Source organism: Drosophila virilis, chromosome 4, assembly GCF_030788295.1.
Source record: "Drosophila virilis strain 15010-1051.87 chromosome 4, Dvir_AGI_RSII-ME, whole genome shotgun sequence".
NCBI classification, from domain to species: Eukaryota; Metazoa; Arthropoda; class Insecta; order Diptera; family Drosophilidae; genus Drosophila; species Drosophila virilis.
The window spans coordinates 16,462,768-16,479,500 of NC_091546.1; the positions used below are offsets into that span (position 1 = coordinate 16,462,768).

The window sequence follows — 16,733 nt, forward strand, 5'->3', positions numbered from 1 at the left end:
GCAGCAGCAGCAGCAGCAACAACAGGACCAACACCACAAGCGACACACTCCATGCCACATGTCCGCGCCAGTTCCAGCACCAGCCCCAAACCCCCCCTTGTGCAGCTGTTGAAAATTACATGTTTACAGCGAGCAAAGCCAAATGTAAACGTAAACACACATTAACTTTGGTCGCATACAATATTTTTCACTCAAGGTTGCTGTGAATGGTGCCGCTTGTGGGGGGCGGGTTGGTGGGAATGGGCGTGGCTGTGTCCAAATGGCGCTGCGCGACCTAGGCCCGGCTCTGACATGGCGCATTTGGCAACGAGGAGCGAAAGTGCAAGCCAAAGTTGCTTGCAAATATCTTCGAAGCAGAAGCAAATTGGGGCTGCCTCTTTATGGCTCACGACAAACACGTGTTTTTTCCTGAGGAAAACTAAACAAGAAGACAACTACCGTTAGTTTAGCTGCCACTGCAACATTTTTTGTGCAACAATTTACCAATTTTTATTCGTTTTCATACGCTCGTGCAGGGTATATGATATACCTCATGGAATTTGCAACCCTCAGAAGAAGAGTTCTCCGTCCTCTGTTCCAGGAATCTGCCAAAACGGATCTAAATTTTTTTCCATATTATATTCTCTTTACAAAAGAGTTTATTATTAAATCTGGCAAACTATATTATAAAGCTCCCATTTCGCATTTCTAAGCCACATGTCTGCAAGGGTATTTACTCTTCGGGTTACCACGCCTTGTTGTCTTTTTCTGCGGCTATATAAGCATGGTGGCAAAAGCTAGAAACAGTCGAGCATAAACTAACAGCATCTTGGCAAAATATGAAAAATGCTATTTTCTGCGCTGCCTTTCGGCTGTGGCTGTAGCTGCTGTTGCTGCTGTTGCTGTTGCACAAGTTGCTGCGGGTTATTGCAACAAAATGTCAACTGGGGCCATAAATTGCGTCGAGTCTGGCAAATTTTTTTGCTGTACACCAGCGTCGTCGCTCATTGTTGACATATTTGAACAACTATCTGAAGGTGAGAGGCAAACTTTGATTTCCTTCTAAGAACAACAGCAGCAACAACAGCAACAACAACACGTGTAGCTACTGTAAGCGCCCTAACTGACAGTTTATCCAGCACTTCCAGTTGGCATCTCGTGCTGTGCCTCGCCACACCGCGTCAGGGCACGCCTCGCCTCGCTTCGATTGCTTTTTCTACGCCTGTCGCATATTTTAAATCCCCAGTTGAGTGGCAATCAAACAAGCGCCCACCCTTTGCCATTGCCACCCCTTGAGCCTGGTTCTGCCCTATAGACGAGCAAGGCCAGGCCAGACCAGGTCAGGCCAGCCAGGCCCGACCCGGGCAGCTAGCTGACTGGCTTAATTAAACAAGCGCAGCGGCACCTTAACGACCAGCCCGGCACTGAGCAGCAGCCAGCTCTGGGCTCTGCTCAACTTTTAAAAATGATAATAATTTCGCTTTCAGCGCGCAGCCGATTTGGCATGGGTTTTGTCCTGTTCCTGGGCCAGCCCCTTCTGCTGTTGCTGCTGCTGCTGACACTTGCTCTGTGGCTGTTTTGCGTGCTTGGCGCTCAGCTTAGTCCATTGTGCGGCCGCTAACAACGTCTCCATTTTGTTATGGCTATAATTATATTTGACTGGCATTGCCTTTGCCTTTGCCGTCTCGTGCTTGTGCTTGTGCTTTGTTCTACAGGCTAATCCAGGTGGCCACTGTCGACGGCAATGTCCCAGGGCCTGGCCTTTGTCGCTGTTTTATTTAATTTCTATTTTCATTTCAATTGGCAATGCCAGGGGAACCAGTCCATTGCCATAGCCATAGCTATAGCCATAGCAATGGTAAGGGCAACGGAAGGCGTTGTCCTTTGAAGCCTGCCTACAATTGGCTTCAAAGTCGCAAAAGAATCGTCGCTTTTGCTTGAGTGTCAAATTATTGCCCTTTTATTGCCATTGTTATTCTCCTTGTTATTGTCGCTGCTGCTCTTGTTCTTGTTCTTGTTTTTGTTGTTGCAGGACTCGTTGCATAGCCAATTGCACATTCAAGCGGCGATTCGAGCTGCACATCGGCACTAAGGAAATTCGTGGAATGCCCTTTGCCAGCAAAGCATTTTGTGACTGTAAATCTGTCAATGCTGCATTTCATCACGTCTATAGAAGTGTGATTGTAGCAGTAGCAGTAGCAGCATCGGCAGTAGCTCCGCTTAGGCATGCCTGTCTATCACATATCAACGCGAACTCAACACTTTTGTCACCTGGGCGACAGCAATGCGATGCATTTAGCTTCATTGAATCGTATTTTTAAAGGGCTTATATCGCAGCTATCGAAAAATACAAGCACATTTTTATAAGTTTCCAGCTTTGTAATGAAGCTACGAAATATGAAAAACGATATAAGCTTGAAAGCCTTTGATGCGCTGACTTATAAATATTTTATATACATGTATAAAATTTACTGTGCTCCTCCGTTCAATATCAACATGTACATAAAAATGTACATTTCACCTGTGCAAATATTTACAGTCAGTCAGAAGCAGGTTTATCTGCATCTTTTTTATATCTGCATCTTTATATATGTTCGTGATTGATCTAACGTTGTCCATTTTTTGTCCGTTCTTAGTTCAGTCTATGTGAATTCGCTGACCTTGCCTATAAAAGCTATCGAGACAACATTAAAATGTTAGCTTCTGCAAGCACTTCACCAGTAAAGTTCATTTTAATCTATGTATGACCAAAAATATATTCAAAAATTGATATCTATCTATTGCGATGTCCACCAATCTCTAAGCTTATAAGAGCCAAAGATACGAAATTATGATAAATATTCTTCTTCACAGCTCAAGTTTATTATAATATATTCCTTCAATAAACATAAATTTTCCTATAAAATCTATAAATATCAATATATCATATTTCTTTAGCATTTTTCAGAGACTTCAGAGCTTAAAATACCAATCATAAATCAAAATTTAAAATTAAAGTTTTTGCTATAATTCCCATAGATTATAGAGCCATTCATTTTTGATAACAAGTTTTCGTAAATAACATACTGTTAACGTTTATAGTCTCCTTATTTAAACCCGAAATTGATACACATCGATTTCCGCCTTAAATAATATAGAAAATTTTAAGAGTTAAAGAAACCAATTTTTCCAATTCCATACACATACAGACATATAACATTTTTTCCCCAAACTAAAATTGACTGATTGATTTTTGATGTGTGCATCTGTTTTATTAAAATGTTTATGCTCTGAGGCATTTCTTGTTGTTCTATTTTTTTATTTATTTATTTATTTATTTATTTATTAATGGTCGACAAAACGAGTGTCTTCCTCATTATTCAAAAGGTTGTACAATATAAGTATATTCTAAAAGCCTAGTTAAAGGATACAATTTTCTAAATAGCATCACCGACCGATGGAGGTGTTTTATTTGCCAGTCCGGCCAGCTGTGCCCCTTTTCACAGCTAATTTTGTCAGTGACGCTATTAGAGCCTACATCTAAGCAGAAGGTTGTAAGTAGGAAAAAAGTGATCTCAAGTGAAATTAAAAATAATCTTAATTTGCTAAATTAATAAAGAAAATACAATAAATAGGAAAAAAGAAAGTAAGAAAATTGTTAATAAAGTAAAGCAATGTAAGTTAGATAAAGAGTGTTAAGTGGATAGGACAAAGAGAAAAGTATTGGGAAATCACCGACACGGTGGGGGAAAATTTTTCAGCCTGTCCGGCTAGCTATGCCCCTGCTCATAGCTGGGAATGGTCAGCGACTTCCCGAAGGTATCCTGAAAGCAACGATTTTATTAGGGGTAGAGACAGTTCGGTAGAGAAAACGTGATGCAAACTATTATAATTTTTACATAGCACGCGAAAAGAATTGTGCATAGCGTAATCTGTTGTGCACGTAGATAGTAATAAGGGGCGATAATTTCTGGTTGGTCTAGCCGGAACAGAGAATTGAAGACGCCCTAGCAGAAAAGGAGAATCAATGTCGCCAATAATCAACTTATGTAGAAGGACAACACCGAGAATTGTCCTACGGTTGATTAACGACGGAAGGTTGAGAAGAAGCAGTCTGCTGGAGTAGGACGGCAACCGAAGATTAGGGTCCCAATTTAAACCTCGTAAGGCAAAAAGCAGAAATTGCTTCTGAACAGATTCAATACGATCCTGGCTGTTGATATACTGTGGAGACCAGATGCAAGAGCAGTATTCAAGGATAGGGCGAACAAGAGAGATGTACAGAAGTTTTGTTATAAAAGGATCGTTAAACTCTTTAGACCATCGTTTAATGAATCCAAGTACACCTTTTGCCTCATTAACAATGGTATCTATATGAAGATTGAAACAGAGTTTAGAATCAAAAATAACGCCAAGATCCTTAACTGTTAGTATACGTTGCAAAGGGATATTGTCGATTGTATAACTAACAAGATAAGGTGTAGTACGATTAAAAGTCATAAACATACACTTTGAACAATTTAGATGCAATTGATTGGCCGAACACCAAAGTTGCATAGCGTTCAAATCGTCTTGTAGACGAGAATGATGTAGGGGGTTAGTGTATGATAGAAAAAGTTTGACATCGTCCGCATACATGAGTACACGGGCATGTGATATAACAGAAGGAAGATCATTTATAAAAAGTGTAAAGAGTAAAGGTCCAAGATGACTACCTTGAGGAACACCAGAAGTAACGTGAACCCTTTTAGAGGTAGTCAACCTCAGTATTACTCTTTGGGTCCTACCTTTTAAATAAGAATTAATCCAAAGTAAAAGGGACAGAGGGAAACCTATTCGGTCAAGTTTAAAAAGTAAGATGTCATGGTGCACAGAGTCAAACGCCTTACTGAAGTCAGTGTAAATGACATCAGTTTGCATTTTCGAAAGGAAAGCATCATTTACCAAGGAAGTAAACTCAAGCAGATTGGTCGTAGTTGACCGATTCTTTACGAATCCATGTTGAACAGGGGAAACAACTGATTTGCAGAAATGCTGCAAATTCGAAGTGATTATTTTTTCAAATAATTTAGGAATAGCAGACAGTTTTGCAATGCCCCTGTAATTTTGTATATCAGACTTCCCACCTTTCTTGTGAAGAGGAATGATATAAGATTCTTTCCAAAGAGATGGAAAGACAGAAGTTTCAAGGGATAAATTAAAAAGCTTTAGCAATGGATAGAAAAGGGAAGAACTGCACTCCTTGAGTAGACAACTAGGAATATTGTCCGGCCCAGGAGAGTAAGAAGATTTTAGAGAGTTTATAGCTAATAGGAGAGAGGAGTGTGAAATAATGGGGGGAGGTATAGAACTAGCGGAGGAAATAGTATAAGGGTAAGAATTAGTATTAGGACAGACTGAAGAGTAAGTTGATTGGAAAAAATTAGCAAAGAGGTTAGCAGAATCAATGTCATTGCTAGCTTTATCCATCCCAAGAAAAAAAGAAGATGGCAAAGTTGAAGACTTACGCTTCAAGTTTACAAAATTATAAAACTGTCTCGGATTTCGGGCGAATTGCCTTTTACAACGAATTAGATAATTCTCATAGCATTGAGAATTAAGAAGAAAAAAGTTCGACTTGGCTATGGAATATTTAGCCAAGTCTGTACACGAACCAGACTTTTTAAACTTTTTAAAATATTTGGATTTTACATTTTTTAGATGTGATAATCTGGGAGTAAACCAGGGTGGTTTTGAAAAAGTAGTCGAAGGAATTGACTTAGGAATACACACATCTAAGAGGGAGTTTAGGGTGATATAAAAAGAATTAATAGCTGTATTCATATCAACTGAGTCATATAAGAAAGACCAATCGGTTGAATAAATAAGCTGATTCAGCAAGGAATAATTTCCTTTGCGAAAGCAATAGCGGGGCTTATTGGCTGATGAGCACGAAATGGAAGGATTACAATTTAGCATTGCAATCTCTAAAGTTGGATGATAGACATCCTCAGGAAGAGATAAAGGAGGTGACCTAGACACATTAGAAATAAGGTAGTCGTTAACAAATACAAGGTCAAGTGTTCTATTCATATGATTAGAAATTGAATTGATTTGAAACAACGAAAGATCAAGCATGCAGTCTAAAAAATCATGCTGTGCTGAGGGCACTAGATAATTTTCAGCAGTGAATAATGACCAAGAGATGTTCGGCAAATTAAAATCACCCAACACCAATAATAGGTCATTATCCCGCACGTGTGAAGAAACTTCTTTAATACAAGTAATATGATTCATATAAACTTGAATATCAGAAGAAGGTGGGACATAAGAGCATGTTACATAGATATTCCGTGTAGGAAAAGACACCTTAACTGAGACAATCTCAGCGTCAGTAGGCGTACTAAAACAGAATAGTTCAGACTGGAGAGTGGCTTTAACGGCAATTAACACCCCACCACCTCGAGTCGGCCGATCATTTCTAAACAAAATAAAGTTATTCGGTAATATCTCAAAATCAGATATGGTTGAGTTTAACCATGTTTCTGAAAATGCTATTATGTCCGAATCGAAGGAAGTGCTGGCAATAAAAAGATTTTTTAGCTTTGAAGTGAGACCTCTAACATTCTGATAATGAATAAAGATTTGGTCAGAAGATGAAGCTAGTTTTTTGGGGCAGAAATGGTACCCTGTATTGAAGGGACTGGAAGGGTGACAGGCTGGTTACGCTTTTTAGGCTTGAACTCATGAACAATCATGTGTGGTGGCCAAAATTTGGGATCACAAATGATTGGGAACATATCATGTGAAACATTTATTTTGAATGATGATATTTCACGAGGGGTGGAGAAATTAAATTTAGTTATTGACACGCTAGCAGAAGATTTGCTAGCAATATAGGCTGCCAATGACTCAGAAGTGGTGTCCGACGAAAGTCGAGACACAAAAACTTGCCTACGAGGGGCAACTACCGATAAAGTAGGCGCTGATGGGGCTGTAGGTAATACAGGAGTTGGAGGAGCTAACGAGGCACAATGATTGCTTTTAACAATCTGCGCAAGATTGCGCGCAGGTCTACCTTTGCGGCCAGGAGCTGACGGGGCTGAGGCTATTTGATTAATTGGGACGGAATCAGGTACGGGCTCTACTGGGTCTAGTACAGGGCTTGAAGCCGGGGTAATTGGACAGTCGCTTGGAGAAGGCGATAAAGACAACATTGGAGATACCTCCAAGTTGCTAGGAAAAGACAAGAAAGTCTTAGGAGTCTGAACAGACGTAGAGGGCAATTGCAAAAGTTGAGGCTCCAACCGGCGATTGGTTGGAGACTCAAATTTATATTTGCCTAGCAAATCGAAACTCGAGTCAAAATTACTCGAGAGCTGCTTAGCCACATTATTTAATTTTAAGAATTGACTTCTCACAGAATTATACATTCTGGAGAAATCAATTTGCTTGTCGATGCATTCTGGGCACGACCAACGCAAGCCACCGCAGCCCTTCTTGGCAATAGCAGCGATCTTGTCGCAATCACGCCCAGTGAGACCTGCACATTTAGCATGCATCATATTCTCACACAGCCAGCAATTAACAAATTGCGGCAGTGCAGAATCGTCAGTCTGCTTGAACGTGCACGGTTTCTTACAGCACGACATAATTATTAAATGCACAAGCAACTTGCGAGAGCGCAGAGCAAAACGAAACGAAAACGGTGCACAAGTAAACACTCAAAAAACAATTATTCGTACACAAACAAATTGTTTGGTGCGAAAAGCAATAGAAAGAAATTTGTGAGAGCGCGATGCACAAGCAGAAAGTATGCAGCGAACACACGCACAAACAAGTGTATGCACAGGGGAGCACAAAGGCAAAAGACTTAAAACAGCCAATAACAACAAACACGGAACTGACGCCGCGTTTTATAAAATGTAATAATTAACAGACACGCTGCACAACAGATGACACTTTGCACAGTTTATAAAAGCTTTTTAAATAAAGCACCGAAAAATGCAAAATTTTGAAATATAAAGCAAGATAAAAGCGCAAAAAAATATTGCATTTGAATTAAATTTAATGAAAGACAAAATCTGAATATCAATTATTTTCGGGCTGTAGCTGGACGTTAAATTAACCTAATTTTTATGAAAACCGCAGTTTAAATCTGTCAACTTTATCCAAATTGTCGCTGTTTTCTATTTTTATGCATTATTGAGGCTTCATTCCATAATATCGGTTTTTTAGTTTTTGCCATGAGTTATGCATGCGTAAATTGAAATCCTAGTGCAGGCAGCATGAATATTTCGTTAAAAATATCATTATTAAATATAGATGCACTCACATTCAGACAAATGTACTCAGCGCCAGACACCAGACTGGACACGAAGAGCCCCAGCGCTGCCTGGGCGCATCCTCATCATGCTGCTCGCCTTTTTTGGCACCACTACAAACGAATTTAATTTATTCGTGCAACATTTTTTTTTATTTTATATATCATTTTACTTTTCTTTTTAATTTTTTTGTATGCCGAATTTACGAGCACTGCCCGGAAACTGGTAGCTGTTGCACTTGCAGTTGCCGTTGCCGTTGCCGTTGCTGTGTGGCTGAGGGCGAATCTGAGCTCTGTTTGTGGCCAGACATCATCTACCAGCCGGCTGCTGGGTGCACCCCTGTGATGACTGTGTCCTTGCCAGGATGCAGCGCCGCGTTCGCTATTCTGTTGCGTGTTGCCTTGTCCCATGTAAGCGTCATAGCCACACCAATTTATTTATTCCTGGATTTCAGTTTTTAGTTGCCGTACGTTTTTCCAGCATTTTCCGTGCAGCGCAAGCAATAAAAAGCGAATAAGCGTGACACCCAACTAACTGATAGGCTCTAAGATACCCTGTATATTAAATAGATTGTGCTGTTTCCTGCAAATGCAGAATATCTAGTTCACGATTTTCCTATATCATAGCAATTACGGTTACTTTAATTAGATTGACTGCTTATCGATTATTAATAATCGAAAACTGCGCAAATGTCGACAATAATATTGTTTTTAATCAAAAATAAGAGTCAAAAACTTTGCTGCACAAATTGGCTTAGATGAATTTACTCCTAATGTCATTTATTCGCCTAAGACACCTCATTCGTTAATCTATGACTACGTGGTATAAAAATCACTTGATGCGTTGAAATGGCGTTGCCAGACCGTCGAGAGTCGAGTCGGTCGCTGCGCGCGTTAAAATTTCGTTATTATGTTGACAGCATTTTTGCTATTTTTACTTGAAAGCTTAACCAAGCGCGCACATACACACACATACACACATTCCACTTACGCGCATACATACATACTTACACTGACACGCACACACACATACTCTGTCCCTTGGTGTTATTTTGGTGTTTCCCCGAGCTTGTTTTTTGGTTGGCTGGCCCTGGCCCCGGTCTCAACCGTCGTCGCTTGTCAGTGATATATGTAAAATATTTCGCAGGATGCGGAGCAACTGCAGCCGCCGACTGCATGCAACTGAGCTATTTTGTGGCAATAAGCATGAAATTTAAATGAGTGCCGGCCCCCGCGCTCGCCTTCGCCAGCCCCCCGACCACTTACCCAGCTGTCCGCGTTTGCCCCAGGCCCCTAACCATTCCCGTTCCCATCCCCCTGCCCGTTGGCTTTTCCACATTTGTATATCCATCAGCGAAAGCTGCTCTTGTGAATGCCATTGGATTTTGAACGCACCGCTTGCAATTAGTGAGCTTGTCGCTCCGAAACAGGAATAGAAAGCTGTGAATCCAATTGATATATATATATATATGCGCGTATGTGAATATTGAGGCATTATGCCGCATACTATATTTTATATCTGGGCTTATGCTCTGTGCAACTCAATCGAAAAATTGTTCAAGTGGCAAACGCAGAAACTAAGCCAGTAACATGCACAAAAAATATTTAATTCAATTTCACCGAGGCTTTGCAGGTTATATCATTTGTGCTGCAAATGGTTGCTGAAGTTGAAATGGAAATTTATTTTAAATACAGAGCACACGTACAACTATTTCCAGGTCAACAGGCGAAACACTGATGAAAATTTGTATTTGTAACCGTAAACTGACCATTTCAAAAGAAATTATAGAAATACATAGACTTCGTAGTCATATTAATTATTTTATTAAATATTGTTGAGATGTATTGCAATTATGGCCACGATTATATCTTAAACATATTAGTCAGCTATTAAAACATCGAATTTATTTTTAAGATATTCTTTATTTGTATTCAATTTCCTTACATATTTTCCCTTTAAAATTTGAGCTGATTACAACATTTTCATCTTGACCTGGATATATAAATATATATATATATATGTATATCTTTATTTCATTCTGTTGCCAACAACCCATATATCATAATTTTAAGCTTCACAGCCCAATAAAGTAATTTATCGTTTTCATAGAGATTAAATTGAAAGAGTTTACAAAATATCCATAAATGCCACTCTTGACAAGAGTTCTAATATAAATAATGTAATAATTTGTATTTTTTGTTGATTTTTCAATAATTGATGGGCTTATTCTGAGTGGTGAACATGACCACAAATCGAATATGTATTCCGGCTAGACCGGATGCTCACCTGCTTGTAAATGTAACAAATCTACCAATTAAAACTGCAACAAAGGCGTGCTTAGGCATATTCAAATGTGTATTCCCAATTTGCCTTCGGTAACAAGAAAAAAAATAATAATAATAAATAGAACAAAGAAAATATGCAACAAACAAAACCTGGAAATAGAAATTCGGATCAATATGTAGAGTGCCCAAAGGCTAACCGAACTTGGCAATTTTCATTAGTAATGAATATGTTTTTGAAAAACCCCAGATGAACTGGAAATAAAACTGTATGGGGGAAAGCAAACGCTAAACAAATGCAGCATTTGTGCAGTTATTTTATTTATTTATAACATTTAAAGCAAACGTTAGTTAACAGTTTATGCACAGGCAGGATCGGCAGTAGAAGCCCGAGAAGCAACAGCTCCACCTGCGAATCCTGAAAGTTGTTTGGGTTCTGCTGAGTGCAAAGCAAATGCGCTTAGGGTTGTTATTTTTTCACCCTGCACACTATTGGGGTGCAGAAAAACTAAACTGTGAACGCAACTTGGCAGATGGCAGAGGGCGGGGGATGCGCTTACACAAATTTCTGGTATTATGTTGCATACTTTTCGGGGTAATTTATGATTTTCACGTACATTTGTGTGTGGGCAAACACAGTTGAGAATCACAATGAAAATGGGATTGAGGGTGAAATAGAGCGTAAGAGATTCCCCCTTTCGAGCGGGATGAAATGCTCAACAGCAGCTGCCGGTAAAACAAAAAAAAAATCAACCAAAATGGAAAAGAGGAGATAAAAAAAAAAAACAAATCGAAACAAATGATGTTAAGTGACGCGCAGCTTTTGTGGAAATGAAAGCCAAACGTTCGATTCTCAAGATGCATGATAAGATAAATAGAACAAAAGTCCTGAAGATAAATACATCTACTATGTGTGGCTAGGGGTAATGTGGTTTTGTATTTCCCAGGCTAAGATATGAAACCGGGCACGTGCAGTCAATCAAGCTGGCTGCCAGGAATGCGTGTTTCTATATATTTATATATATATGTATAGAAATATATATATTTTTAGTGGCACACAAGGGGAACAACACGTTGCAACACTGATTCTGAACTTCCCAATTGACCTGACAGAGGTTGTGCACCTGCACAGGTATTGCATATATATATAAACCTGAACATTTTATTGCAACCCTCTGCACGAACCACAATCAATCTTAATGGGGTGGCATATAAAAAGCTGTTTGTCCGAACTGATTGAATGAATGATTAAATGGCTGACTGACTGATTGACAGACTGACTGATTGACTGGGTAAAAAACTGATTGATTGCTGAACGACACATAGCTAAATTGGCTTTACTTTGTTACATTTTTTATTGCAGCTACCTTTTGCGATATAAGTTCATCCTAGACAGTGTCTATTGAAAATTCTTCTTGGCTCCAACTAATTTTAAAATATAATTGAGCACATTTTTAGTCTTATATTGCACTTTTCGAAAAACGCACCTCAATTTGAGACCAGTTTTGGTTTGATTAACAGCCGCAAAAAGGGTAAGCGGTCGTTAGGTCTTATTGCCTTATGCGCTATTTGTTTGTCTTTAGTCGTACGAAAGCCTGGTTATACCTGTTAGTATATTCTATAACCTTGCAACAGATGCATAGATTTACAATACAGCTTTATGTGTCTGCCAGAACATTTGCCCGCACAGTGCTTAGCTTCCCTTTGAATGCAAGTTGCATGGGTAAGCCTAGACGCATTGAACTCTTAAGCCATGTCAAAGTATCTTGCACTCTTTGCCACGACACTGGGCAATCCTTTTGCCAGAGGAAGAAAATCCTGACGGTTTCGATTTCAATCAGAGCACACACGGCCTTCGAATGGCTTCCAACTTTGATGAACTTGGCGATTTTCAGGCTCGGTTTTGCATTATTTATCCGTCGTGTAATTTGAGCGTAAGTATAAGAGAATGAGTGCGGGGAGGAGAGAGGAACATAAGCTAAAGTCATGAAATAGGGCGTTGGAAGAAGGGGGGTGCCGACCAATTAATGCCACTTCTTTGGCTTCCACTGAAAATGACGATGAGGATGAAGCTTCATTAAAAAATCTCATCAAATCCGAATGCCACTAACTTAGTTCCTCGTTTTCTGTTTGTGCACTCTCCGTGTGCATATTTATGACGACTGGCAAATCAAAAATGCAAATAAATTTCAATTTTCTAACTGTGAGTTGACACGAGGCGGCAACATGACAGTCACAATTACAGTTGCAAACATGCCACACAGCAGCAGCAGCAACACAGCAGAAGACAGAGCGCCACAAATCAAGTCGAGGCCGTAGCTCGGGTTGGGGCAGAGCCTGGCAGCGAGAGAGGGAGATATGAGCTTGGGGCAGGGGTGGGTACTCCCAATCTCATATGCATATTTATGAAAAGTGCAGTGGCATCTTGTCAGGCCTGGCTGCCTTCTGGGAGCCTGTCTATGAGTATTATTATTAAATAATCATTTTGTTGCAATAAATTTCAATTTCTATTTGTGTCAAATGTGAGAGAGAGAGGGAGAAAGAGAGAGAGAGAGAGAGATGGACAGTTTAATTTGCAAACAAGTTGAACACTTCAACCGTGGGCCATTTATTTATATGCCTTATAAGTAAGTCACATCGTCGGCTCTATTTTAAATATTCATCCAGTCAAAGTGAATTAGCTTTATTTTCACGAGAACTACCAGCAGAAAACTAGTTCGCAAAGCCAATGAAATTGTAATTAAGTTTGCATGCCAAATGACTCGAGTGGTTTGCATGCAATCAGCAAAAAAAAAAGAATACACAAAAAAATTCTGAAATTTGTTTAAATATTGACGCAAATTTACAAGTTCAACGGAATTTTTTTTTGGTATTCATTTAATTTTCGTTGGTCGCTTGAGCCCCGCTGGTTCGAAGGTCACACGCAAGGGTTGGCAGCACTCTGTGTGGCACTCTCAAATTGGCTAAACGTAGCAAACGAATTTCCCAAACTATTCGGTACATTGAAATCGAGCTAAAAGTTAAATTTTAAACCAATTGTCGGCTTGCAACAGCTCCATGCCGTTGAGTGGGCTTTGTGGCCCACTGTGTTGGCTGTCGCATTGTGCACGGGGCAGCATGTGCGTTGTGGCATCAAGTACAGTCCAGTTGAGGCATTTGCATCACATGCCGAACTGAGGCATGCAACGACCGAGAGCCGTTGGACTGGACTCTGATTGAAATGTTCAAAATGCTGCCTCTTGCCACCAGTCACGGAGGGGCAGGCTGGCTGGCCGTCAGTCAGGCAGCTATTTTCTGTGCTTATTCCGGAGCTAGTCACCTAGTCTGGACAACACCTACCAGTCTGGGGGCCGTGACAGAGAGAGCAGAACATGTAAAAGGCATCGGGCATTTGACTCTTTTTTTTTTGTGGCAATCGTATAAGCTGTAGAGAGAGCTGCTGTTCTGGAATTTGAATTAGGTCATATCAGACGAAAGATTAAAAATTTGATTCATAACTGTAAACAAGAGAAAAACATCTGAAAATCAATTCATTTGAGAAATAAAGCTGTCCGCTTGACATGTGAAAACTTATTAATTTGCAATTTCCAAAAGAGTTAAGAGTCTGTCACATAAACCATTTAGCATTTGCTTAGACATTAGTTACAGTTGCCATTGTCAGATGTTTAACTTATCATAAACAACTCCCTTTTCCTGTCTGGCTAGTTCTGTTGCAGAACGCTCTGCATGACATGTCTGTAACGAAATCTTCGAGCGCTCAATTGCATCATCTGAGCTAATTTTTGCTAGGCAGATGTAGCCTAAGGAAGTGTGTCATGAAAAGTTAATGTGTATTTCTTATGATACAAGACGCAGTTGATGACAGGTCATTGAGCTTGTCCATAAGCGCAATACAGCTGAAGATGCCGTCGCAGCGCGTGTCCTTAAGTTAAATCTTTCCATGTGGTATGTATTTACGTTTAAGTGTGGCTTTTGAATCCTCGGCCATATTTTTAAGTGAGAGGTCTTTACACTACTCTGAAAAGTTAAATATGAAGCAGTGCGTGCGCTAGAATTAAATTTAAACTAGGCTTTGGGAAATTAATGCTAAATTCAATTACTCAAGCATACTTTGTTGATGTGCAGCTGTATCCAAATTATTGGGCGAACACACACACACACACACACACAAATCCACTCAAGTCATCCGGCTGATACAAACACGCTCATGTCATCGGGGCCCATTGATCGCATTAGAGAAAGTAAACACAATTATTTTTGTTTCGAACACATATATGTATATGTTTATGTTTATGTGTGTGTCGGCAGCGTGGCCACAAAGTATGCAAGACCAAAATTTCCTTAACGCTCTTATCACACACACACACACAGCCACACAAAGAGACACGCATAAGCCCGAGCAGCATTATGTTTGTTTTTCTGTTGAATATTTTCCATTTTTTTTAACGAGATACAAAACGAAAGAAAAAACAAAACAGCCGGCGGGGGAGGATGAAACGCTATGGAGAGGTCTTTCCAAATGGGGGTGTGGCAAGCAGCAGTTGCTGTGTAAATTATGTAAATGATTGAGCAAATTATGTCCAAAAATATTCGTTGCCATCTGACCTATGAACCTCCCTCGCCCTTCACTATACCCAATACCATCCCAGAACCTCGTGAACAACATCATTATCATCATAAAAACGCTCTTCACCTCCATATTCAATCACTTCTAGAGCATCTCAAGCTGTTGTCTGTAGCAACAAATCCCGTCAATTGAAATGTTTGTATAATAAAATATTAAAAAAAAAAAGAGAAATAAAAAATAAATATAATTTCTGGTCGACATTGTACAGAAACAAAAAAATGTTTTGTTTTACTTATTTTTGCAGCATTTGTTTTTCGCAGTCTTTATTAATTTATTTGTTTACGGGTCAAGATTGAAATGTGGGCGTGGCCAGCTGGACACCGCAGTGGGCGTGGCAGGCACAGCAGTCCGCTGTCAGTCTTATATATGCCAAAAAATGATTTGCATTGTGGTCAGCGAAAATAATTAATAATAATTTTTGTTCATCAAAGCAAATATAATTAAACAACTATCAATTCTAAAGCGCTGCCGGGCATTTTATTACATTTAACTGAACATTGATTGAGCAAATATTAATATTAATCAAGTTGTGGTCACCTTTGTGAAATAAAAATGCATTTTTATTTATTTATTTTGCTTTATTTTGTATTTTATTTGATATTTGTATTGAACCCTTAAGGGCTTCAATGAAAATAACATAGTTAAATAAAATAAATTAGTGTTTGATTTAGATCGAGTTGATGAAGCTACTGCTTGAGAATTCAGCATAGATGAAAGAAATAATCATTGAATTATTAGTACTTTTTGTTGGACATCTGTGTGTTTGTTTAAAAATATCGCTCTACCATGCGATTCCCATGAATTCCGGAGGCTCATGCTTCGAATCTTGTCTTTTATTCAAAACGCGTGCAGGCAATCTAATGAATGAATATTTATTAAACTTAGACTATCTTTATATTTATCTCCCCCCTCTCTCTCTCGCTCTCTCCCTCTTTCTCAGTTTATCTTTATCTTTGTTTCTATTTTCATCTCACTTCGCACGCTCTCTCTCTCTCTCTCTGTTTATAATATATTTCTTATATATTTCTTTCTTAATTGATTTTTAATTTAATTGTTCTCAAGTTTCATCTCTTATCCTCAATCTCATTCTCTTGTTCTTTTAGTGATGTGCGGTGTGTGAAGTCTGACATCAAATAATCTTGCATGGGCATGTTAAGTTAAGGGTAAGTATATATTTTTATATAAATATATAATTAGGACTTTATTTATATTTAGAGCTGAGCATGGTCTATTTTCTAATAGTTACACATTTCATTTAACTCTAATTAAATAGTTGACTGATTAACAAGAATTTGTGCATTTTCAGTGGTATTTTATCGTATCTGCCTAGTAATAATACCCTCTAATTGAAACATGTTGACAGACCACACAGAAACACACACAAACACATCGAAACACACGTACACACACACACGCAGAGATCTGCACGACCGTAATTCCATATGAATCTGCAAATTATTGTAAAAGTAGCAGCTAAAAAGCGTGTCATGTTTTTGCATATTTTGTACATTTTCATTATATTTATAGATAGTTTTCTTTTTTACATTTTTGCCATTGCAAATT

General features: G+C 39.0%; 1 long non-coding RNA gene across 3 annotated transcripts in view; it reads left to right on the forward strand.

Annotated features, from left to right (window-relative positions):
• Positions 1-16,733, forward strand: part of LOC26531910 (uncharacterized) — a 166,564-nt gene that overhangs the window by 99,505 nt on the left and 50,326 nt on the right. For all 3 annotated transcript variants that reach the window (XR_011416555.1, XR_011416556.1, XR_001450149.3), the window contains exon 4: positions 16,274-16,333. This is a non-coding gene — a long non-coding RNA (uncharacterized lncRNA). The remainder of the gene's footprint in view (positions 1-16,273; positions 16,334-16,733) is intronic.